The 25415-nt window shown below is 44.2% G+C and overlaps 1 protein-coding gene across 2 annotated transcripts in view; it reads right to left on the reverse strand.

The window, feature by feature from the left end:
• Positions 1-23083, reverse strand: part of zzz3 (zinc finger, ZZ-type containing 3) — a 132171-nt gene extending 109088 nt beyond the window's left edge. The window contains exons 1-2 of one of the 2 annotated variants that reach the window (XM_078218945.1): positions 22879-22972; positions 20374-20416 (exon numbers count right to left, since the gene is read on the reverse strand). The gene's annotated coding sequence lies outside the window, so the exon portion shown is untranslated. Of the gene's footprint in view, positions 1-20373; positions 20417-22878 lie in introns of both variants that reach the window. The other variant, XM_078218944.1, reaches the window with a different exon arrangement.
• Between the last annotated feature and the right edge of the window lie 2332 nt (positions 23084-25415).

A 25415-nucleotide genomic window follows, 5' to 3' on the forward strand; every position in this document is an offset into this window, starting at 1 on the left:
TTGCACCCATGTAACTATCTAAATGCTTTTTAAAATACAACATTGTATCCACCTCTACTACTACCTCTGGCAGCTTGTTCCAGACACTCACCACCCTCTGTGTGAAAAAATTGCCCCTCTGGACACTTTTGTATCTCTCCCCTCTCACCTTAAACCTATGCCCCTAGTTTTAGACTCCCTTACCTTTGGGAAAAGATATTGACTATCTACCTTATCTATGCCCCTCATTATTTTATAGACCTCTATAAGGTCACCCCTCAGCCTCCTGCGCTCCAGAGAAAAAAGTCCCAGTCTATCCAGCCTCTCCTTATAACTCAATCCATCAAGTCCCGGTAGCATCCTAGTAAATCTTTTCTGCACTCTTTCTAGTTTAATAATATCCTTTCTATAATAGGGTGACCAGAACTGCACACAGTGTTCCAAGTGTGGCCTTGCCAATGTCTTGTACAGCTTCAACAAGACATTCCAACTCCTGTATTCGATGTTCTGACCGATGAAACCAAGTATGCCAAATGCCTTCTTCACCACTCTGTCCACCTGTGACTCCACTTTCAAGGAGCTATGAACATGTACCTCTAGATCTCTTTGTTCTGTAACTCTCCCCAACGCCCTACCATTAATTAAGTCCTGCCCTGGTTCAATCTACCAAAATGCATTACCTCGCATTTGTCTAAATTAAACTCCATCTGCCATTGGTCAGCCCACTGGCCCAGTTGACCAATGCATGGTACTGTAGCAAGCAGAAATTAGAATTGTCCAAAAAAAATACTATCACATAGAAACATAGAAAATAGGAGTAGGCCATTCGGCCCTTCTCCACCATTCAACTCTATTATAGCCAATTCAAATTCAATATCCTGATCCCACCATCCCCCCCATATTCCTTGATCCCTTTAGCCCCAAGAGTGCTCCATGTCATACTCCACGTTATTCGTTTGTGTCCAATCTCCTGTATCACAACTCTCAATGAGATGTAAAATTGCACGCACACCCATCAAAAGACAAAGGATTTGATGCAAAAAGCTGATAATTTCCAGTAATGCGGTTACTCATTCTTTACCTTATTCACTCACATTGAGGAGATTTACACATCTTGCTCTTGTACTTTCACACGGCTTCTTAGTCACAGAATCGTAAGCCTGCATTCTCCGAGCTCTGAGAAACAGTCACACCTGCACCTCCAAGAGGCAATATTTCTATACAATAGGTTGCATTAAACTGCACAGCCAGTGACATCTAGGAGGTCAGATGACTTCATGCAGAGATGAGTTACTTTGACTGAAAGTACAAGCAAACCAAAGTGTTATATGTGCAAATGGTCGTTTCAAAGACATGACCCAGCTCAGTGCTGTGTGCTCTGGTAGTTTAACATCCTGTCGACAGATTGTCCAGCTTCAAAACATTAAAAGCACTGGAACTGGGTCCCAGCAAGGAATAAATGTTTTCGGAAGTGGAGAGAACAAAAAAAGCAAGGTGAAGCTTTTTTTTTAAAAGTAGGTCAAATAAAATGAGATGACGGAAGTATTTTGATTCAGATACACATCACCAAAGCTTCACATCCAATTTAAACTGCTTTACATAGAATATTACAGCACAGTACAGGCCCTTCGGCCCTCGATGTTGTGCCGACCTGTCTCTGGGACCCACCCTCCTGGTATCCCAAAGGAAACACAGGTGTTCCTGGACCCGAGATCCCAGGTTAATGGCAACACTTGCAAAATCCAGCTTTCCTGTCACATGATGTAAATAAAGCACAGTCAACGTAAAAGACAGCTTCACTATCAAAATACTCTCCTCCAATCCTTTATACCCAACCTCACTGTCTGGTTCTCCTACAAAACTTTGCATTACATTTTCTGATGCGAAGTGCCAACTCTGATTGTAACCTTTAATTAAAAAACAACATCCAGCACCACTGGCTTTCAGTTCAAGGAAAAATAAGAGGATTATAGAAACTTTTTTTTATTCATTCATGAGAGTCAACCACATTGCTGTGGCTTTGGAGTCACATGTAGGCCAGACCGGGTAAGGTTGGCAGATTTCCTTCCCTAAAGGACATTAATGAACCAGATGGGTTTTCCCAACAATCGACAACGATTTTGTGGTCATCAGTCGATTCTTAATTCCAGATATATATATTTTTAAAATTGAATTCAAATTCCACCATCAGCCGTGGTGGGATTCAAACGCGGGTCCCCAGGACATTAACTGAGTTTCTGGATTAATAGTCTAACGATAATACCAATAGGTCATCGCATCCCCATTACTAATTCCAAATGTTGACTTCACCACATAAGCAACTTCAGGTCTTTACCACTGCTCACATTTCCACTTGGACAACAGCTCCTGGAACTGAGGATTGGCTATGCCAGAGCAAATAGGAGTGGAGGAGATGTGGATCCCCTACCTGCACACAGTCAGCGAGATATGGGGCAGACGGTGATGGAGTGGTAACTAAGTGGACTAGCAATCCAGAGGCCCAGGCTAATATTCTGTGAACAAGGGCAAATTGAGGAAGGTATTAAACGCTGGCCTAGCCAGCGATACTCATGTCCCATGAATGAATACATTTTAAAAATGGCTTGAAATGCCATTGCAGCAGCTGCTGGATTTTAAATTCAATTAATAAGCTGGAATATAAAGTATATGTGTAATGGTGACCATGACAACCATCAATGATTGCTGTAAAGAAAACATCTGGTTCACTAATGTCCTTTTAGGGAAGGAAATCTGGACTCCAGATCCACAGCAATGTGGTCGACTCTTAACTGCCCGTGAAATAGCCTAGCAAGCCACTCAGTTCAAGGGCAATTAGGGGGATGGGCAACAGATGGTGGCCTTGCCAGCGACAACCACATCCCATGAAAGAATCAATAAAGGTAGTACATAACCTTGTGATCTACCTGCATTTTATTAGGGCACAGTAGTTAGCATTGCTGCCTCACAGCCCAGTGATCTGGGCTCAATTTTCAATTCTCGACTTGGGTCACTTTCTGCGTTTGCACGTTCTCCCCGTGTCTGCATGGGTTTCCTCCGGTTTCCTCCCACACTCCAAAAACGTGCAGGTTAGGCGGATTGGCCAGGATTAATTGCCCCTCAGTGTCGGGGGATTAGCAGGATAAACGTGTGGGGTAATGGGAAGAGGGTGGGATTGTTGTCTGTGTAAGCCTGATGGGCCGAATGGCATCCTTCTGTATTGTAGGGATTCTATGATTCTACACTCCCCGGAATGATTTCCCACAGATCTCTGTCCCTCTGCTGTGAAAATCAAAGCTCCTCTGGACCCATCTTTTTCTTCTATAACTGTCCCATTATCACTTACACAATTTCATCAGCTTTCTCTCCAAACAACAACAAACTTTCCCTATTGCTCTCTTCCTGCCAACTTTTAGTTTCTGGTGAAGGTTCATTTTCCTCTCCACAGATGCTGGCTGATCTGCCAAGTGTATCCAGCATTGTCTGATTTTACTCCACATCATGCCTAATTCAGTCACAGCATACCAGCTGCTATCCAAACAGACTGCATCATCCGGCAGATCTTTCAAGTTAACTTATTCTAGTGACATTTCTGCAATTCACAACAGGAGAGAGGGCGAAGATTGAGGGGTTGAGAAAGGAGAGTGTTCACTGCCCATTCCTCAACTTCCCGAAAACTATCACCTTCAAAGTTTAAAATTTATTTATTACTTGTCACAAGTAGACTGACATTAACACTACAATGAAGTTCTGTGAAAATCCCCTAGTCGCCACACTCTGGCGCCTGTTCGGGATGTGGAGATGCCGGCGTTGGACTGGGGTGAACACAGTAAGAGTTTTAACAACACCAGGTTAAAGTCCAACAGGTTTATTTGGTAGCAAATACCATTAGCTTTCGGAGCGCTGCTCCTTCGTCAGATGGAGTGGAAATGTGCTCTCAAACAGGGCACAGAGACACAAAATCAAGTTACAGAATACTGATACAGAAGCCTGTTCGGGAACACTGAGGGTGAATTTAACATGGCCAATGCACCTAACCAGCACGTCTTACGGACTGTGGGAGGAAACCAGAGCACCCGGAGGAAATCCACGCTGACACAGGGAGAACGTGCAGACTCCGCACACGCAGTGACCCAAGCCGGGAATCGAACCCAGATCCCTGGTGCTGTGAAGCAGCAGTGCTAACCACTGTGCCACGCCAACTGCCATGAAATCTTCATTTTTGCAAAACCTGAAGTTCACGTAATTCGAGGTTTATTCCTCATTCTGGGTTAGCTGTAACCAAGAGATTTTTTGAATGTTACCTGTGTTACATTTGGAAACAACATTGCTTTCAATCCAAAACAGTGTTTATTGGAGTGTAACAACGTAATCCCAAGTGTTTTCCTCCAAATTTTATCAATATAAATTTCCATGAAGGGGAGGGTTTGGGAACAGATGCTGGACAGTCACTGGTGTGTGGCACAGTTCACACAAAATGGAATCCAACCTCTGCCTATAAAACTGGGCACCCAAGCTGCAGAGTTTTTCCTTTGTTATTTGTTAAGGCCCAGTTGTCACGGTAATAACAATATTTAGAAAGGCTGTTGCAAATGTGGAACAGGTGTCTTATTCCCCCCATTAAAAAATAGCAACAGCAGAAAGGCACCAACTTGAGAAGCTGATGCAGTCAGTGACCCAGTGAAATAAGAATCAAAATACGAGGAATGCCAGGGGTGAGAAAAGATCATTTCTTCAAAGCAGGCACATTTCAAAGGATCCCTACAGTGCAGAAGGAGGCCATTTGGCCCATCACGTTTTCACCGACTCTCCAAAAGAGCATGTTATCCAAGCTTACACCCCCACCCTAGCTCCGTAACCCCACGCATTTACCCACTAATCCACGTAACTATACATCTTGGGACACTAAGGGGCAATTTAGCAACGCCAATCCACACATCTTTGGACTGTGGGACGAAACCAGAGCACCCGGAAGAAACCCACACAGACACGCGGAGAAGGTGCAAACTCTACAGAGCTAATCACCCAAGGCCGGAATTGAACCCATATCCCTGGTGCCGTGAGGCAGCAGTGCTAACCACTGTGCCACCCATTTATATTACGTTAACTCTCCAATGGTAGCATCTAACTTTATTGTAAGGCATTCCCAGGCTTTTGCTCTATCACCTTACGATTGTTTCAAGTTTATCTTTGAGAAAACATTTTCCCTGATATCTATTCGGAATTTTAATTCATTATATCCTGCAGCCCCACTTTCCTGCCCTACTCTGAAGTAACAACCTGCCTTTCACCTTATCGATACCACTGTCTAAGGGTATAGTTAATTTATCCAGTGCAAATCTTGCCATCTTTCAGATGAGACATTAAACTGAAGCCATCTCCACCCTCTCAAATGGTGCACTGAGATAGTGCCAAAGAATCTTTTACAAAAGAAGGTTCTCTCCAGCACCCTGGCCAACATTTGCTCCTCAGCCAATTTCACTAAAAATAGATTATAAAAGAAACAGGAGCAGCAATAGGCCAGGTGACCCCTTCAGCCCTCACCACTGTTCAATATCATGGCTGACCAACTACATCAATGATGGACAACCTAGGCTAGTGAGTGGGCCACAAGATTGAAATCAGGCTTGTTCACCAGCCATGGCCCCATGAATCAGAATAAATACATTTAGTGCGTCAAATATTTCATAATGAGTTTTAGAAACTGCTTGACCGTTTGTATATTAATAGACCTGTCATCAACTTCAAATGGCAAAAACAAAAAGGTTTACGCTTTGATTGGATACAGAGGGAGCACACTGTCCACAGCATCAACAGAGAGCTATCAGCAAGCACCTCACTTCACGTGCCCTTACTTTGCACGCGCATCACTTTAGTCATGCTGGTAGGGGGGAAAAAAAGTATGTGGACAAAAGCCAGCAGAATCTGGCAACCCTGCATGCGATCAATATTCAACAAAATGCCCCGTGGGCCGCACTCCGTACCGATGGGCCGCATGTGGCCCACGAGACAGACGTTGCCCATCACTGCTCTCCATCAACTTCACTTGCCCACCTAATTCACGTACCCCTCAACATCCACTGATCTCCATCATACACACTTAATGTCCAAGCACCCATAGCCCTCCAGGGTAGAGAATTCCAAACCAAAAGGGAAAACGCTGGAAAATCTCAGCAGGTCTGGCAGCATCTGTAAGGAGAGAAAAGAGATGACTTTTCAAGTCCAGAAGACCCTTTGTCAAAACTTTGACAAAGGGTCATCTGGACTCTAAACATCAGCTCTTTTCTCTCCTTACAGATGCTGCCAGGCCTGCTGAGATTTTCCAGCATTTTCTCTTTTGGTTTCAGATTCCAGTATCCGCAGTAATTTGCTTTTATAAAGAATTCCAAAATTTAACAAATGTAGAAACATCTCCTCACCTCAGTCCTAAACATCCCCTCTCTTATTCCGAGGCGATGAGCTCTAGTCTTAGACTTTCCAGCCAGGAAACACAACCTAGTCATTATCTCATTACTGTTTGTGCAGAAATCGGCTGTTGTGCTTCCTAGATTACAACAATGACTACACTTCAAAAATATCTGATTCACTGAAACATGCTTTGGGGTGTCCCGGGGTTGAAATTTTTTATGCAGAAAGAAATATAGACCAAAATGGAATGATTTGGGGATTATTTTAAGGATCCCAATATCAGATTTGTAGTTTAACTTTATTTGAGTCACAAGTAGGCCCACATTAACACTGCAATGAAGTTACTGTGAATATCCCCTCGTCACCACACTCCGGCACCTGTTCGGGTACACAGAGGGAGAATTTAGCATGACCAATGCACCTAACCAGCACATCTTTCAGACTGTGGGAGGAAACCAGAGCACCCGGAAGAAACCCACGTGGAGAATGTGCAAACTCCGCACAGTGACCCAAGCCGGGAATTGAACCCGTGTCTCTGGCACGGTGAGGCAGCAGTGCTAACCACTGTGCCACCTGTTCTGCCCTTTAAGGGAGAGCTGACTGGTGATGATTTTACCCAAGGGTAAGCTTACCTCAGGTGAGGGGAAAGATTGAGAAGGCAGTCCTTCATGAATAACCTCAGCCAGTACAGGAATTAAACCTACGCTGAGCATCGCTCTGCATCATGAACCAGTCATCCAGACTACAGAGCTAACTGACCCCCAGGAAATTTCCTAAATAATTGTTGACGCCTTCTTTGGTACTCTATAAATCACCACTCAGTATTAAACCTCACCAATTATATTTTTAAAGTATTTGTAAAATCTCTACAGTGCTGAAGGAGGCCATTCAGTCCATCGAGTCTGCACTGACCACAATCCCACCCAGGCCCCACTCCCCCAACCCCACACATCCGCCCCTAGCTAGCCCCCCCCCCCCAACACCAGGGTCAATCTAGCATGGCCAATCAACCCAACCCGCACATCTTTGGACTGTGGGAGGAAACCCCCAAAGACATGGGGAGAACGTGCAGACTCCACACAGACAGCAACCCGAGCCAGGAATCGGTACTGTATATATCCATTGCTATTCCTCCCAGATTGGAGGAAAAATAATAATAATCTAGCTTGAAATAGACTATTTTGATTGTTACTGACATTACAGAATACTTTATAATTACACAGAGAATGCATACTAATGGCTAGATTAAAAGTGACAACACATAACGGACATAAAAGGCACTTGGATCTAGAGACTCCCTCCTTGTTAAAAACAATCTTGTAATAAACCTGTTGGACTTTAACCTGTTGTTGTTGTTAGACTTCTTACTGTGCTTACCCCAGTCCAACACCGGCATCTCCACATCAAAAACAATCTTGTCAGGTTAGAATATTTAGCTCCTCTAATCCTATTTGGGGCAATGGTAAGATCACCATGCATGGTGGCAAAGTGGTGAGCACTGCTGCCTCAGAACGCCAGGGACCCGAGTTAGATTCTCAGCTTGGGTCACTGTCTGTGTGGACTTTGCATGTTCTCCCCGTGTCTGCGTGGGTTTCCTCTGGTTTGTTCCACAGTCCAAAGACATACAGGCTAGATGAATTGGCTGTGCTAAATTCTCCTTCAGTGTACCAGAACAGAGGCCAGAATGTGGCAACTAGGCAAGAGCCTCCAGAAACTCAAGAAAGCAATGATGACAAAGTCACAACGGCCATTTGCAACAGGGAGACTGGAGGACAAGAACACGTCAGAATCTTTTCCATTGGCTCTCTCCAATAGATTCAAAAAACTAAAGCCAGGCAACATCAAACAACACTGGGAAATCTTTAAAAGAATAAAGAGGGTGCAGAAGACATCATCAGGCGGAAGAGAGGAAGCCATAAAGAATGATGAATCACTGATCCGATGTGGAAACTGACTGATGAAAGAAAGCTGGCAAAGAGCAAGAGGAACCAGGAAAAGAAAATTAAGCAAAGACAAGATGCTGATGAGAAATACAGAAGACTGGATAAAAGCTGAGGCCAGAGGAGCAGGTCAGAGACTGGGAATTCCACAGAGAGTAACCCACCTCCTGATGCCCAAAAGCCTGCCCATCATCTAAAACGTACAAGTCAGGAGTGTGATGGAACACTCTCCACTTGCCTGGATGAGTGCAGCTCCAACAACACTCAAGAAGCTCCACACCATCCAGAAGCAGCAGCCCACTTGATTGGCTCCCCATCCACCACAGTAAGCATTCACTCCCTCCACCACTGACACAGTGACAACAGTGTGTACCATCAATATGATGTATTGCAGAACTCACCAGGGTTCCTGCAACAGCACCTTCCAAACCCATGATCTCTACCACCTAGAAGGACAAGAGCAACAGACACATGAGAACACCAATCCCTGCAAGGTCCCCTCTAAACCACTCACCACCCTGACTTGGAACTATATCACCACTTCTTCACTGTTGCTGGGTCAAAATAATGGAACTCCCTCCCCAACATCAGTGTGAGCGTACCTACACCACATGGACTGCAACAATTCAAGGTGGTAGCAAACTACCACATTCTCAAGTGCAATGAATGCTGGCTGAGCCAGCAATGCCCACATTCCATAAACATTTTTTTTAAATATTAAAAATAAATGACAGGAAGGCAGCAGCAGCAAATTGGAACAACTCCAAGACACTTTACAGGAACTGACTGGTACAGGATACAAAACCATTGCACCAACCAAGGGCAAGGATGTTGACGGAGTGAGGAACGGGAGGCAAGATGGGTGGAACACAATCAGCTCTGCCCCAGAGTCCGCGTTTTATTTTCGATGTCAGCACTGCATCTCAGCAGCTGAACGTCAACCGGGAGAAACTGCCAGATCTACCCGCCAACCCAACGCCTCTACTTCCTCAAGAGGCTAAGGAAATTTGGCATATCCACTATGACTCTCACCAACTTTTACAGATGCACCATAGCAAGCATTCTTTCTGGTTGTATCACAGCTTGGTATGGCTCCTGCTCTGCCCAAGAAACTACAAAGGGCTGTGAATGTAGCCCTGTCCATCACGCAAGCCAGCCTCCCATCCATTGACTCTAAACTTCCTGCTGCCTCAGGAAAGCAGCCAGCATAATCCAGGACCCCAAGCCCTCGGACATTCTCTCTTCCACCTTCTGTCAGGAAAAAGATGCAAAAGTCTGAGGTCACGTACCAACTGACTCAAGAACAGCTTCTTCCCTGCTGCCATCAGGCTTTTGAATGGACCTACCTTGCATTAAGTTGATCTTTCTCTGCACCCTAGCTATGACTGTAACACTACATTCTGCACTCTCATCTTCCCTTCTCTATGAACGGTATGTTTTGTCTGTGTAGCGCGCAAGAAATAATACTTTTCACTGTATGTTAATACACGTGACAACAATAAATCAAATCAAATATGGGTTTAAAAAAAAAATCAGAGGTCCAAAGAGCCACAAAAGAACAAGAAACGTTGGGTCAATGAGATGCCAGCAGGTTAGAATACACATCGCAACATTTCTGCCAGCCCTCAATTGCCAGTTATTCGGTATCAATGAGAATGACTCACATACCATATTTTGAGAAAGGAACCTTATATGAATCACTGCCTTTTCTTTCGCCAGAGGTCAGACATAGAAGTCTTTTTTTAAAGAAAAGATAGCTATCTCACAACATACTTGAAGATAGCCATCTCACATTACTTCCTATTACTGAAAACGCTGTGGACAATTCACCCAACCTTAAAACAAAATTAAAACATTTATTCATTCAGATAATTGAAATGCCCTTTTCGATGCTCAAAAAGAATTAGCAAAGTACTGTAAACCACAATTGATATTTAGTCACTTAGAGCTAAGATTTAGCAATATTCCAATATTAAATCAAACTACAAGCTGGAATCTCACTACTTGCATACTGCAGCATAATGAGTTGCATTGAAGTTGAGACTATAGTCTTGTCTTCAAAGCTAGTCATCAACTTTAACTATAATCTTCTTCGGAAACACCAAAGTTCCTTTAATCAAAACTAACATCAGTTAAACCAGCAATTTAGATAAGTTCAAAGCCACCGAGGATGGTGAAAGGAGAATAAATTCCCAATTACGATCGTAGTCCAATAATGCTTGCTGCAGAGTGCACATGTGCAATCTTTGGGTGAGGGCAGGGTGAAACTTTCCACTGATGCCCTACACAGTTAAACCATTTGCTCACACTCCAACTTAAAACATGGAAGAATGGCAAGAGGTAGTCAGCACCTACAGTAACGCAGCCAACGCCATAGCCTTCAAGAGAGGTGCAAATATGCACAAAAACATCCCAGGACTGCAGGATTGTCAACCCAGTTCACATGTTCACCATTTGCACATGGATAATACTTTAACACAACAAAGGCATTTCACAGGAGCATTTTCAGACAAAATCTGACACTCAACCACAATAGAAATTTTAGGACCATTGACAAAGTTGTAGGTTTTAAGAAACATTTTAAAGGAGGAGAGATGGAGGGGTTTAGAGGGAGATTTCCAGGGTTACAGATTAAGACATCTGAAGGCGCAGTCAGCGACCCGAATCAGAGATTTCTCACATGGCTGTGGAGGTTAGAGATAGGTTGATGGTTGAGGCTATTTGACAATATGATCATGTTTGTGTTTGAGGTGTTGCTAGATCAGGAGCCGACATAGGCCGGCAAGCACAAGGGTAATGGGCAAACGAGACTTGTTGTGAGGTAAGACCTGGGCAGCAGAGTCTTGGGTGAACTCACATTTACAAAAGGCGGAAGATTGGAAGTCAGCCATTAAAGTAGCCAAGAGAGAAGGAACAAGATGCATTGGTGCCCTGGTCATGCAGGCTGCTGTATGGCAGGAAATGGCATTGTAATCAGAGCTCCCCAGCTGGCAGAGTTTCTGAACATAATTCTGCTGCACAGGGCGAGGACTCTGAAACTCTCCACAACATTTCAAGGGAAAAACAATTTAAAAATACAATGGCTGTTGTAACATTCTTTCTGCCAGGTTTGACATTTGACAGGTTTTCTTTTAAAATATTATCACATGCAAGAAACCCACGCTCAATTTCTGGCCTGTACCAAATTGTGATAATTGAACACTGCTGTAAACTGGGCGAGACAGCAGGGATAAATGCGTGTTCTGGAGGAGAAAGGTCAAAATAGTGGGGAGGCTTCCATCCAGCGACTCCCCTTGCTAGAGAGTGGACGCAAATAAGTGATCTCAGATTCAGCCAGAAATCCTCCCATAGTTTTAATACCTGCACTAATTGCACAGGTGGTACGGTGGCACGGTAGTGAGCACTGTTGCCTCACGTGACCTGGGACCCGGGTTCAACTTTGGCCTTGGATCACTGTCTATGTGGACAGTCAGGTGTTTTCCCCGTGTCTCCATGGGTTTCCTCCGATTTCCACCCGCAGGCTCGATGGGCCGAATGGCCTCCTTCTGGCACTGGAGAGATTCTATGAATAGGCTCACAAGCGTGGCCACTTGGGGAAAATGCCAGGTGGCAGCTGCAGGCACCTGAAGGAAAATAGTTCAGGTATTTGAGAAATGGAGATTCTCACTCTGCCTTACCCAATGTAGGTGTCTACAGGAGCAATGGCAAACAGAGGGGTAAGCTGATCAAGGGATATGATTCAAAGACAGTTAAGTGGAGTGGCATTACAGATGGGCCACGCTCCAATTAAAATGGCAGAACTGGCTCAAAGGGGCTGAATGGCCACTCCTTCACCCCCAAGAGTACGTGGTGCCCCACTGTAAATTTTTGTGCTAATACTTTGCGTGTAACCCAAATGTTTTAAGGCATGATTTACTCTCAGAGTTAACCTGACTTCTCGGTCTCTCCTCCTTTCACCCACTATTGAGCAAGAGTGCAACATAAACTGTAGCTCAGTCACGATATCATCAAGTAAATCCTTTGATGTTTCAATTCTCTGCTAAGGTGAGTGGGTGAACATAAGAACTAGGAGCAGGAGTAGGCCATCTGGCTCCTTCAGCCTGCTCCGCCATTCAATAAGATCATAGCTGATCTTTTCGTGGACTCAGCTCCACTTACCCGCCCACTCACCATAACCCTTAATTCCTTTACTGCTCAAATATTTATCTATCCTTGTCTTAAAAACATTCAATGAGGAAGCCTCAACTGCTTCACTGGGCAGGGAATTCCACAGATTCACAACCCTTTGGGTGAAGAAGTTCCTCCTCAACTCAGTTCTAAATCTGCTCTCCCTTATTTTGAGGCCATGCCCCCGAGTTCTAGTTTCACCCGCCAGTGGAAACAACTTCCCTGCTTCTATCTTATCTATTCCCTTCATAATTTTATATGTTTCTATAAGATTTCCCTCATTCTTCTGAATTCCAATGCGTATAGCCTCAGTCTCCCCTCAGAAGCCAACACTCAACTCTGGAATCAACCTAGTGAATCTCTTCCACACCCCCTCTAGGGGCAGTATATCTTTTCTCAAATAAGGAGACCAAAACTGTACACAGTACTCCAGGTGTGGCCTCACCAGCACCTTATACAGCTGCAATATAACCTCGCTGTTTCTAAACTCCATCCCTCTAGCGATGAAGGACAAAATTCCATTTGCCTTCTTAATTACCTGCTGCACCTGCAAACCAACTCCTTGTGATTCTTGCACAAGGACACCCAGGTCCCTCTGCACAGCAGCATGCTGCAATTTTTTACCATTTAAGCAATAGTCCATTTTGCTGTTATTCCTACCAAAATGGATGAGTGGGTGAGTGTCAGTCATTCCCATAAAAGAATAGAAAGATTTTCAGCACAGAAAGTGGTCAATGTTTGTTTAACCGCAATCAAAAATGAATGTTCTCTCCTTGCTTTCTGCCCATGTGTTTCCTGTTGGAAATATCTAAATATTCCTCTTTTGAGCTGTACACTAAACGTTAGGCATATTTAGGGCAAGGACACTCAAAATGAGTTAGAAAAAATTGCACCCAAAGCAAATACTAGTATTCAACATGACTGCTGTATGGTATTGTAATGAATGAATTTGTTCAGTTTCTCCCATCATGCTAGACTTGTAACCACCAGAACAGAGGTGGTTAAGACAAGAGTTTGTGTGTGTCAGCCGTGTCTCAGTTAGCAGCCCACTCACCTGAGTTGGTTCTGGGTTCAAGCCCCAAGACAGACTTGAGCACAAGGTTCAAGGCTGGCACTCCAGTGTAATAGTACACTGTCAGAGAAGTCATCTTTCAGATGGGATTTTAAACTGAGGCCTTGTCTTAGGTAAGCAAAAAGGTCCCATCACACCACATGGAAGAAGAGCAAGGGAATTCGCCCGTGTCCCAACCCATATTTATCCCTCAATCAGCATCACAAAAACAGATTAGCATAGCTGCCTGCGGGATCTTGCTGTCCGCAAATTGGCTGCGACGTTTCCTATTACAACAATGACTACGCATCAAATAAAACTCTTTTGGCTGTAAAATACTTTAAAACATCCGGTGGTCAAGGGAGACATGTATAATTGCAAGTTTTTTTAAGTTAACTGAGTCATAGCAACTAGAAACACCGTTTCCCCTACATTACAACAGTGACCATTGGATTAGATTAGGAGAAAGAACATCTAAGATCTTCACACACAATCACTAACCAACAACCCTTGCTGGTAGTGCATGGATGCAGATGTTGCTGGAAAAGGAAGGCTTTCAAATCATCTACATTACTACCCCGCTCCACCATCCCCAACACATACCATCACAAGTACTGACATTCTATGGGCAAGTTTCAGACTACAGTAGAGACTCTTAAATTGTCCTATTATGTTTCTATTAGGTAGGCCTACAAGGTAGGGATATGTTCGGCACAACTTGTGGGGCCGAAGGGCCTGTTTTGTGCTGTAGTTTTTCTATGTCTCTCCATTCCCACATATCAGAAAAACATACATAAGTTCAATGTGCACTGGCAGAAGGTGAGGGGCCAGCTGCACCCAGAGTGTAACGCCATCTGACCAGGCTTACTCATGAGGAATGGCCATTGGAGCAAAGTAGGAGAGAGCAACTGGTGGAGCTCTACCACAGCAAGGAGCTCCGGAGCGAAGGAGAGAGAAGACTGACAGGAAAAGACACACCACACGACAGTCTATAGAAACAATGCAGCTTCTGAGGATTCATTTTCATCTGGACTCCTCAGCATCATTATAAAAATGTGAATACTTGTTCCATGGGGGAGGTGATGGGCTAGTGGTATTATCGCTAGACTATCAATCCAGAAACTCAGCCAATGTTCTGGGGAACTGGGTTCAAAACCCACCATGGCAGAGAGTAAAATTTGAATTCAATTTCAAAATATCTGGAATTAAGAATCTACTGATGACTATGAAACCATTGTCGATTGTTGGAAAAACCCATCTGGTTCACTAATGTCATTTAGGGAAGGAAATCTGCCGTCCTTACCTGGTCTGGCCTACATGTGACTCCAGAGCCACAGCAATGTGGTTGACTCTCAACTGTCCTCCAAGGACAACTAGGGATGGGCAATAAATGCTGGCCAGCCAGCGATGCCCATGTCCCACGAATGAATTAAAAAGCACAATATTATCTCTCCCTCAGCCCATGCTTTCCAACAAAAAAAAATAACATAACCCTCAGTAGATTTAAAACCTGCAGAATCTAAGAGTTGAACCGGAGAGCAATTCTCTTGAACAGTTTGAGAGATTTGGTCCATTCCAATTCAAATTCAGTATTTCAAAATTAAAATACTGATAACTTAGTGGATTGGGGGGGTGGGTGGAGAATTAGGGCTACGCCAAATAATCTACTACAAATATAACATTTAAGTAAATAGCTAATAACAAAGGAAACTAAAAGAAAAAAATTTGTGCACAGTGCTGTACACCAGCTTGATTCTGTCATCCACATCCTATTCTACAGAAGATGGATCAGTTGTTCTTTTTGCAACAAAACCCTCATTGTGTTATCAAATATTTCAGGAAAGCATAATGGTGGGTGTATGAAATGCTAATACTGAGTTCACTTGAACTGCGGAAAAAAACACAGCCAATTATGGAGTTACTTCTCCAAACTTAGGCTGTGTCTAAGAGAACACTCTTGAGTTGTGTAAGAACATAGAAACAGGGGTTGGCTGAAACAATCATGGCTGATCAGACACTTCAATGCCTTATACCCCCACTATCCCAATAGCCCTTTACATTAGTTAATCAGAGATCTATCAATCTCTACCTTAAGACATAGTCAATGAGAATTGAAAAGATTCACAACCCTCTGTGTGAAGAAGTTTCTCCTCTGCTCGGTCCAAAGTGGCATCCCCCTTATTTTAAAATTGTGCCCCCTGGTTCTAGACTCCCCAGCCAAAGGATACATCTCACTCCATCTACCCTGTGTAGTATCACATTCTGGTGATTTGCAGCTCAGTCAACAACACTGGGGTCTTGTGGAGATGATTAAGAATGAACATCACACATCATTAAAATAAAATATACTGGTTCAAATCTGTTGCACCCCCCCGCCCCCCCCAACCTAGTCTTGGTCCCTTCCTATTTCTCATTTGGATGCCATCTCTCAGAGAAAATTTCTGAAAATGTATAAGGCTCCGCAGGCCAGCTCCACCTCTCACTACCTCTAATTTGTCACACAAATTGCCCTCCAATTAAACAGACAAGACAAAAGTCATTATCTTTGGGCTCCACCCCACACACACTTAGCCACCAAATCCACCCCTTAAAACTTTAATGTTCAATTCAATTCTGAGGTCAACTGCCGATCTCATCTTCTCCATCAACAAGGGCACCTATTTCCATCTAAATAACACTGCCTGCCTCATGTAGCTGCTGTTGAAACCTTATTCCTTCCTTTGTTACCTCAACCTGATTGTGCCAATGCTCACCTGGTCACACCCTCCATGAGCTCAACTTAATGGTCATACCCTCCAGGAACATAGAACATAACAGCGCAGTACAGGCCCTTCGGCCCTCGATGTTGCGCCGACCAGTGGACCAATCTAAAGCCCCACTAATCTACACTATTCCAATATCATCCATATGTTTATCCAATAACCATTTGAATGCTCTTAATGTTGACGAGTCCACTACTGCTGCAGGCAGGGCATTCCACGCCCTTACTACTCTCTGAGTAAAGAACCTACCTCTAACATCTGTCCTATATCTCTCACCCCTCAATTTAAAGCTATGTCCCCTCGTGCTAGCCATCACCATCCGAGGAAAAAGGCTCTCACTATCCACCCTATCTAATCCTCTGATCATCTTGTATGCCTCTATGAAGTCACCTCTTAACCTTCTTCTCTCTAACGAAAACAACCTCAAGCCCCTCAGCCTTTCCTCATACGATTTTCCCACCATACCAGGCAACATCCTGGTAAATCTCCTCTGCACCCTTTCCAACGCTTCCACATCTTTCCTATAATGCGGCGACCAGAACTGTACGCAATACTCCAAACGCGGCCGCACCAGAGTTTTGTACAGTTGCAGCATGACCTCCTGGCTCCGAAACTCAATCCCTCTACCAATAAAAGCTAACACACCATACGCCTTAACAACCCTATCAACCTGGGTGCCAACTTTCAGGGATCTATGCACATGGACTCCCAGATCCCTCTGTTCATCCACACTACCAAGTATCTTACCATTAGCCCAGTACTCTGTATTCCTGTTACTCCTTCCAAAGTGAATCACGTCACACTTTTCCACATTAAACTCCATTTGCCACCTCTCAGCCCAGCTCTGCAGCTTATCTATGTCTCTCTGTAATCTGCAACATCCTTCCGCACTGTCTACAACTCCACCGACTTTAGTGTCAGCCGCAAATTTACGAATCCATCCTTCCACGCCCTCATCCAGGTCATTAATAAAAATGACAAACAGCACTGGCCCCAAAACAGATCCTTGCGGTACACCACTAGTAACTGAACTCCAGGATGAATATTTCCCATCAACCACCACCCTCTGTTTTCTTACAGCTGGCCAATTCCTGATCCAAACCACTAAATCACCCTCAATCCCATGTGTCTGTATTTTCTGCAAAAGCTTACCATGGGGAATCTTATCAAACGCTTTGCTGAAATCCATATACACCACATCAACCGCTTTACCCTCATCCACCTCTTTGGTCACCTTCTCAAAGAACTCAATAAGGTTTGTGAGGCACGACCTACCCTTCACAAAAACGTGCTGACTATCCCTAATCAAATTATTCCTTTCTAGGTGATTATAAATCCTATCTCTTATAATCCTTTCCAATACTTTGCCCACAACAGAAGTAAGGCTCACCGGTCTATAATTACCAGGTTTGTCCCTACTCCCCTCTTGAACAAGGGGACAACATTTGCTATCCTCCAGTCTTCTGGCACTGTTCCTGTAGACAATGACGACACAAAGATCAAAGCCAAAGGCTCTGCAATCTCCTCTCTAGCCTCCCAGAGAATCCTAGGATAAATCCCATCCGGCCCAGGGTACTTATCTATTTTTATCCTTTCCAGAATTGCTAACACCTCCTCCTTATGAACATCAATCCCATCCAGTCCAACAGCCTGCATCTCAGTACTCCCCTCAACAACACTGTCCCTCTCCAGTGTGAATACCGACGAAAAATATTCATTTAGTGCCTCTCCTATCTCTTCAGACTCCACGCACAACTTCCCACTACTGTCCTTGACTGGCCCTAATCTTACCCTAGTCATTCTTTTACTCCTGACATATCTATAGAAAGCTTTAGGGTTTTCCTCATGTCCCCTCCTGGCTCTTCTTAACTCTTTCCTGGCTAACTTGTAACTCTCAAGCGCCCTAACGGAGCCTTCACGTCTCATCTTAACACAAGTCTCCTTCTTCCTCTTCACAAGAGATTCAACCTCCTTAGTAAACCACGGTTCCCTCACACGTCTGCTTCCTCCCTGCCTGAGAGGTATATATTTATCAAGGGCGCGTAGTAGCTGTTCCTTGAACAAGTTCCACATTACAATTGTGCCCATCCCCTGCAGTTTCCTTCCCCAACCTATGCCAGCTAAATCTCGCCTAATCGCATCATAATTTCCTTTCCCCCAGCTATAACTCAACTTAAACTCTGCTGCCCATATTATAAATCACACTCAGTCCCATCCCCCATCAAAAAGTTTAAGTTCTAAAGTTTATTTATTAGTGTCACAAGTAGGCTTACATTCACACTGCAATGAGGTTACTGTGAAAATCCCCTAGTCGCCACACTCTGGCACCTGTTCGGGTACACCGAGGGAGAATTTAGCATGGCTAATTCACCTAACCAGCACATCTTTCGGACTGTGGGAGGAAACCGGAGCACCCAGAGGAAACCCACACAGACACAGGGAGAACATGCAGACTTGGCAGTGACCCAAGCCGGGAATTGAACCCGGGTCCCTAGAGCTGTGAGGCAGCAGTGCTAACCACTGTGCCACTCAATACAGACACCCTGCCCTGCAAAAGCACGATTATAGAAATCTTAAACCTTGCTTCTAAATCCCTCCATGGCCTTGCCATCTCACTATCTTTGCAACCTTCTCCAGCCTTGAGATCTCTGCACTCCTCCGATTCTGGCCCCCTCCAAACTCCTAATTTTTCTTCACTCTACCACTGCCTTGACCCCAAGCTCTGGAATTCCCAACCTAAGTCTCTAGCTCTCCCACCATCTTTAAGGAACTCTTATAAAAACTACCTCTTTGACCAAGCTTTTGGTCAACTTCAATACTATCTCCTTATGTGGTTGTCAAATTTTGTTTGGTAGCAGCTTGTGATGGAATGTTTTACTATATGTTGCTGCTAAATGCAGATTCTATAGTTCTGAGTACACTGTAAGCTTAAGCTTTAAGTTCAAGTTTATTTATTAGTGTCACAAGCAGGCTTACATTAACACCGCAATGAAGTTACTGTGAAAATCCCCTAGTCGCCACACTCCGGCGCCTGTTGGGGTACACTGAGGGAGAATTTAGCACGGCCTATGCACTTAACCAGCACTTCTTTCGGACTGAGGGGGGAAACGGGAACACCCGGAGGAAACCCATGCAGACACGGGGAGAACGTGCAAACTCCACACAGACAGTGACCCAAACCAGGAATTGAACCCGGGTCCCTGGCGCTGTGAGACAGCAGTGCTAACCACTGTGTCACCGTGCCACCCAGTAAGTATGCTGGAGATAGCAAAGCAAAATCAAATACAGCAAAGCTAAACTAAAGTACAATACTCTGGAAATACACAGCATCCTTCAGATCCTGAACTGAAGGCATAAACTGGGTAAGGAACTCCTTGCAGCTGAAACACTCTTCTTTCTTTTTAGACAAACACAGCAGCGGTGTTTTTTCTGTTTTTACGACAAGTTGCTCCTAACCATTATCCTAATTAGACAACACACAAACTTGAGCTGTAGAATGCAACTCAAAACAGGCAAATTCAGTTAGTACAGCTCTACCATAAACACATTTTAACTGCAAAGCTCTGATGAGTTTCACAATTCAGAACTGATCACCCAAATCCCTGGTTGTGGAACAGTAACAATGTCTAAAAACAGGAGGTGTCCCCAAGGTTGTATCTTCCCCTTAGACGGAGTCACTCTGCGTCAGGATCCTACACTTCCGAACCCTCGCTGTGACTGTAACACTACGTTCTGTGCCCTCTCCTTTCCTTCTCTATAAACGGTATGCTTTGTCCACATAGTGCGCAAGAAACAATACTTTTCACTGTATACCAATACACAAGACAATAACAATTAAATAAATCAAATTTTAAAACTAGGAGCCTCGCATACATAAAACTTTGAAACCACACCCCCACAATGTATGTGGACTGCAAGTTTGAGATACTAAAAGACCAGGAAGTTGTTTAAAACTTATTGAGTAACGAGAAAATAGCATCAACAATCCTTTTATTTCCCCCCCCCCCCCCCCAACCCAACCCCCCAACTAAACTTTCAGCTACACACAACACAAAGACAACAGCCCAACCTGTATTCCTAGGGTGAGGCCTGGGCCCTGGTTTGGGCACCCCCTAAATCGAGACACGGCAACAGAAAAGCGAGAGCATTATTAAATCAGAACGGCAGGAACAACAACAACAAAAACCCCCATCAGTTAAGAGTTCTCAGACGGTTATCTGCAGCATGGTTTGGATACATAGTGTACCAGCTCGAAAATAAAAGCAGTGGAAAGCAAGAGACACTGTAACCGAGAGGGGCGAGTCACAATCTGAATTCAATCTTAAATCCCAACCTTCACTTTCAACAGGGCGAACAATATAATCGAGGTTCAATTGTTACTGCTCGGCATTTTGTTTTAAAAACGCTGCTGAACACATGGCTTCCTCGATCCACACACACTCTCACTCACTCACACGTGGAAACTTCCACCTGTCCCACAGACAAAAAAGAAACCGACCAGTTTCTAAAGAGACGTTTCCGATTCCAAACTGATCTCAAAATGACCAATTCCACCCCTCCTGCCCAAAATGAAACACGTGCCAAGGACTGATTCACAACCCAGTTTAAGCTGCAACCCACTCCACACACACAACACACTCCCAAAAAAATATTCAAATACAAACATAACCTTCCCTGGGGAGTAGGAGCCTGCATCTGCTGAACCTGCACTAAAGCACACGTGTTCCGCATATTTATCTCCATTTATATTTTTTAAAACCACGGGTTACTTCACCATAAAAGTGCTCACAAAGCAGCCAGACATAACTGGTCAGTCCACCCACTTCACTGCAAGTCAAATCCACACAGCAGCTGGGCACTCCGAGTGAAAAAGGGAAGTCCGACTCACGTTTAGACAAAAAATTTATTTACACACGTTAGAAGATCTGAAATTCTGTTTACTTCGAGGAACTATGTTTTAAATTTATCCCACAATTTGTTCATTTAGTTTATTTGGTGAACGGAAAGAAGCACACACATATGCGTGAATATATATATATATATAAAATCTGTCAGTATATGAGTTGTGTCTATATACAAATGTGTATATATACAATCTCAGGATATGTATACGTGAATATATATAATCTGTATGTTTATATAGTCAGTATAGAAATAGATGTGTATATATAAACTGTCAGGATGAGTTATATATAAACCATCAGTATATGAATAGATGTGTATATATAAAATCTGTCACTATGTAAACATATACAGTCAGCAAATGAATATGTACATATATATATAAAAGATTACCATATGAATACATGTGCATATAATTTGTCAGTTTATGTACACGTGTATATATAATGCCAGTTTGAATGTGTATTTGCATATATATATATAAAATCTGACAGTTTATGTATACGTGTATGTATTACTTGTCAATATAACGTCTGTTATAGTAAACGCATTTTATATAGTATACTGTTTATCGGCATGTGTCCTGACACATTTATTCAAACACTAAAAATCCACAGTTATATACATTCGAAACCATCAGAAAAAGGGCTGCTCTCTGAAATAATAGAGCAAGTGAACTTAAATGCCATAGAGGGGAGTTTTTTTTAAATATGCAGAAGCAGCCCCAGCAAATGACAAAGGAACAGCTTTTCAGTGACAGAGGGAACTTTTTATTTTCTTTTCCAAAGGAGCCTGTGTTGTTGCTTCTTGGGGGGGGGGGGGGAATTTGAGGGGAAAGAAATGTTTAAAAATGACTCAAAGGACAAAGAATCCCTCTTGGAAGTAACTGGAGGGGGAAGAACTGTATGGGGTTGGTGATTATGGAGGGACATTGCGGGGGGGGGGGCGGGTTGGTGATTATTGAGGGACATGGGGGGGTTGTTGAGGGACATTGACCCTGTTGTGTTCTTTTATGTGATGTTGACTTCTTGTTCCAGACCAAACCACCACCATCTCCAAATCCAGGGGTGGAATGGGGTAGGCCTCTTGGAGCCTTAGAATCATCCCCGGCCTCCCCTGAAATCACAGTCCACAACCAGTCTACCTGGGATGGGAAAAACAAAATTCCTCTCAAGTGACTTGAGAGAAAACAGTCGAGATGTGGATGAAAATATGGAGGGGGGGGGGTGCAGGTTAGCAGCAACTCTAATAAATATAAAATCATCCCAACTGCACCATGTTTATTAAGGGGGAAGCCCCAGAGTTCAACTGAATTATTTAATAAAGTGTGGGTGACTTAATTATTCTGGGTGATTAAATGTTTACAAACAAGAGTTTTTTTCCCCCCCCTACCGACCGAACGGGTTTTGTTTCCCCCAGCGGCTGATTGGAGAGAAGCGGAGCGAGCCCGCCCGCACACAACGCGGCTCATCAGACGCTCGCTCAGCCTCTCCCCTCCCCCACCCACTGGCTCGCTCGCTCTCTCTCCCCGCCCCTCCCCCACCCACTTGCCCCTCCCCCACCCACTTGCCCCTCCTCCCCTCCCCCACAGCAGCAGCTGCCTCTCGCTCTCCTCCGCTCGCGCTCCCACCGCCCCTCCCCCCAGCAGCAGCCCCGCTCCGCTCGCACTCACTCTCTTTCCCCGCTACCGCCGCCTCAGGCTCCGCCGCCGTTGTTGCTGCTGCCGCCGCCGCCTGCCAGGCGGGCACTGCTTCATTTCCTCCGTCGGTTGTGATTTTTATTTTCTATCTCTCTCTCTCTCTCTTCAATTTCATCCCCCCCTCCTTTCTCGTCGTTACATGATCCTGCGGCCTGCTCCTCCTCCTCGCCCTCTCGCTGCTGAGGGAGCTTGGCGGCGGCCATGAATCGGCGAGGGGGGGGGGGGCTTCCCCCCTCGTGCACTTACCTCACTTCCGCAATGTGCCGCAACGCGCTCCGCCGCCATCTTTGGCACTGGCCCATTGCCAGCCTCCCATAATGCAGCGGGGCGGCGTCCAGGCTCAGCCCCCTGCAGGGCAATAGACACACACACACACCCATACAGCAGGGTCACTCAGAGAGCCTGCATAGCTCACCCACATCTATTCCCCCCTATTAAACTTCCACTTTCTTTAGAAATAAAAGATTATTAATCAAAATAAAAATTAATTTCCTTCTGGTTTCCAAATGCCAGGAAATGCTGAAAAAAGCGATGTGTTGCCAAAACTTCTCACCTTGCAGGACAAACACAAGAATGCCAAATTTCAAACAATCACAATTTATACTAATAGCCATCCTAACAAGACAGTACCCGAGCTTGGTGACTTCTTCCAAACGTATCCTCTAATCCCATCTTTTAGTCTCATTCATAGAATCCCGACAGTGCCGAAGAGGCCAATCGGCCCATCGAGTCTGCACTGACTCGCTGATAGAGTATCTTACCCTGGCCCTCTTCCCCTGCCTTGTCCCTTATGACCCCACACATTTACCATGGCTAATCCATCTAACCTACGCATCCTGATATGATTTATTATTGTCACATGTATAAGTATACAGTGAAAAGTATTGTTTCTTGCACGCTATACAGACAAAGCATACCATTCATAGAGAAGGAAAGGAGAGAGTGTAGAATCTAGTGTTACAGTCAGAGCTAGAAAGATCAACTTAATGCGAGGTAGGTCCATTCAAAAGTCTGTTGGCAGCAGGGAAGAAGCTGTTCTTGAGCCGGTTGGTACGCTCTTGCGAACTGTCCCCAGCATACCCTCTAATTCCATCCTTTACTCTCGTTCATAGAATCCCGACAGTGCCAAAGAGGCCATTCAGCCCATCGGGTCTGCACTGACTCTCTGATAGAGTATTTTACCCAGGCCCTCTTCCTCCGCCCTATCCCTTACGATCCCACACATTTACTATGGCTAATCCATTTAACCTACACATCTTGGGCCACTAAAGGGCATTTTAGCATGGCCAATCCACCTAACCTGCACATCTTTGGACTGTGGGAGGACACCTGGAGGAAACCCATGCAGTCATGGGGAGAACATGCAAACTCCACACAATCGCCCGAGGCCACCCTATTCTATGTTCTGTGCTCTTAAAACTGTACTCTTAACACTTTTAAACTTTCTAATAATGCTGATCTTTCTCTTCACCCTATCTGTAACTGCAACACTATATTCTTCACCCTATCTTTTCCTTCTCCCCTATGTACACTATGTACGGTATGTTTTGTCTGTACACTTCGCAAGAAACAATACTTTTCACTGTATCCCAATACATGTGACAATAATCAATTCAATTCATTCTCCTGTGTGTGCCAGTAATGACAGCCAACCCATCAGTCAAACTTACAACATGGCTCATTTACGCTTGCTGGAAGCAACCTATGCTAGGAACCCATTCATTGCAAACAAAAGAATAGGCTCATACTTTGCAGCTTTTTTGAATTACCCAGGTGTTTGGGGAGTTTTTAGTTCTTCCATGGCATTTCCTCTGCCAATCAGAGTTGACTTGCCAACCAGTCAGCACTCTTTTTGTCCTGTAGTGTAAATTATTGTGATCATTTGAAATTTGGCATTCTTGCATTTGTCCTGAGGATTGCAAGGCAACATGACTCTCTTTTCGGCATGTTCTAAATCAATAATGATTAAAAATAACCTTGCTCCTCTTAACTTAATATGTTTTGATGTTAAAATCACACATTCATTTTAATTTAAAGTACCATTTTTGGAAATAAATGACCTTACTCTTAATATACCTTGATGTTATATCTTCAGCTAATGTCTCAGGTTGATTACTTTCTCGTTCGAATGAAAGATTTTTTAACCCACTTGAAACCCATTCACTTCCACAGAGGGCCCATTAACTGCTTTTAGTTCTCCATGATGCTGCCAGAGCCATTAAATATTTTGTGTTTATGTTGTGGCAACTATGGTTTTGTAGCACTCTCACCTCTGAGTCACAAGGCTTCAAGTTCAAGTCTCACTCCAAGGTCTAGACACAGAAATTAAAGCTGATGCTCCAGTGCAGTACTGAGGGAGTGCTGCACTGTCAGGAATGCCTTTCTTTCAGTTGCAAAGTTAGACTGAGGCCCTATCTGCTTGTCCAAGTGCAAGTAAAAGATTAATTGGCACTGTTTTGAAGAAGTTATCCCTGATGGCCTGGCCAATATTTAGCCTTCAATCAACACCA

The sequence above is a fragment of the Mustelus asterias genome, chromosome 8 (genome assembly GCF_964213995.1).
Source record: "Mustelus asterias chromosome 8, sMusAst1.hap1.1, whole genome shotgun sequence".
NCBI classification, from domain to species: Eukaryota; Metazoa; Chordata; class Chondrichthyes; order Carcharhiniformes; family Triakidae; genus Mustelus; species Mustelus asterias.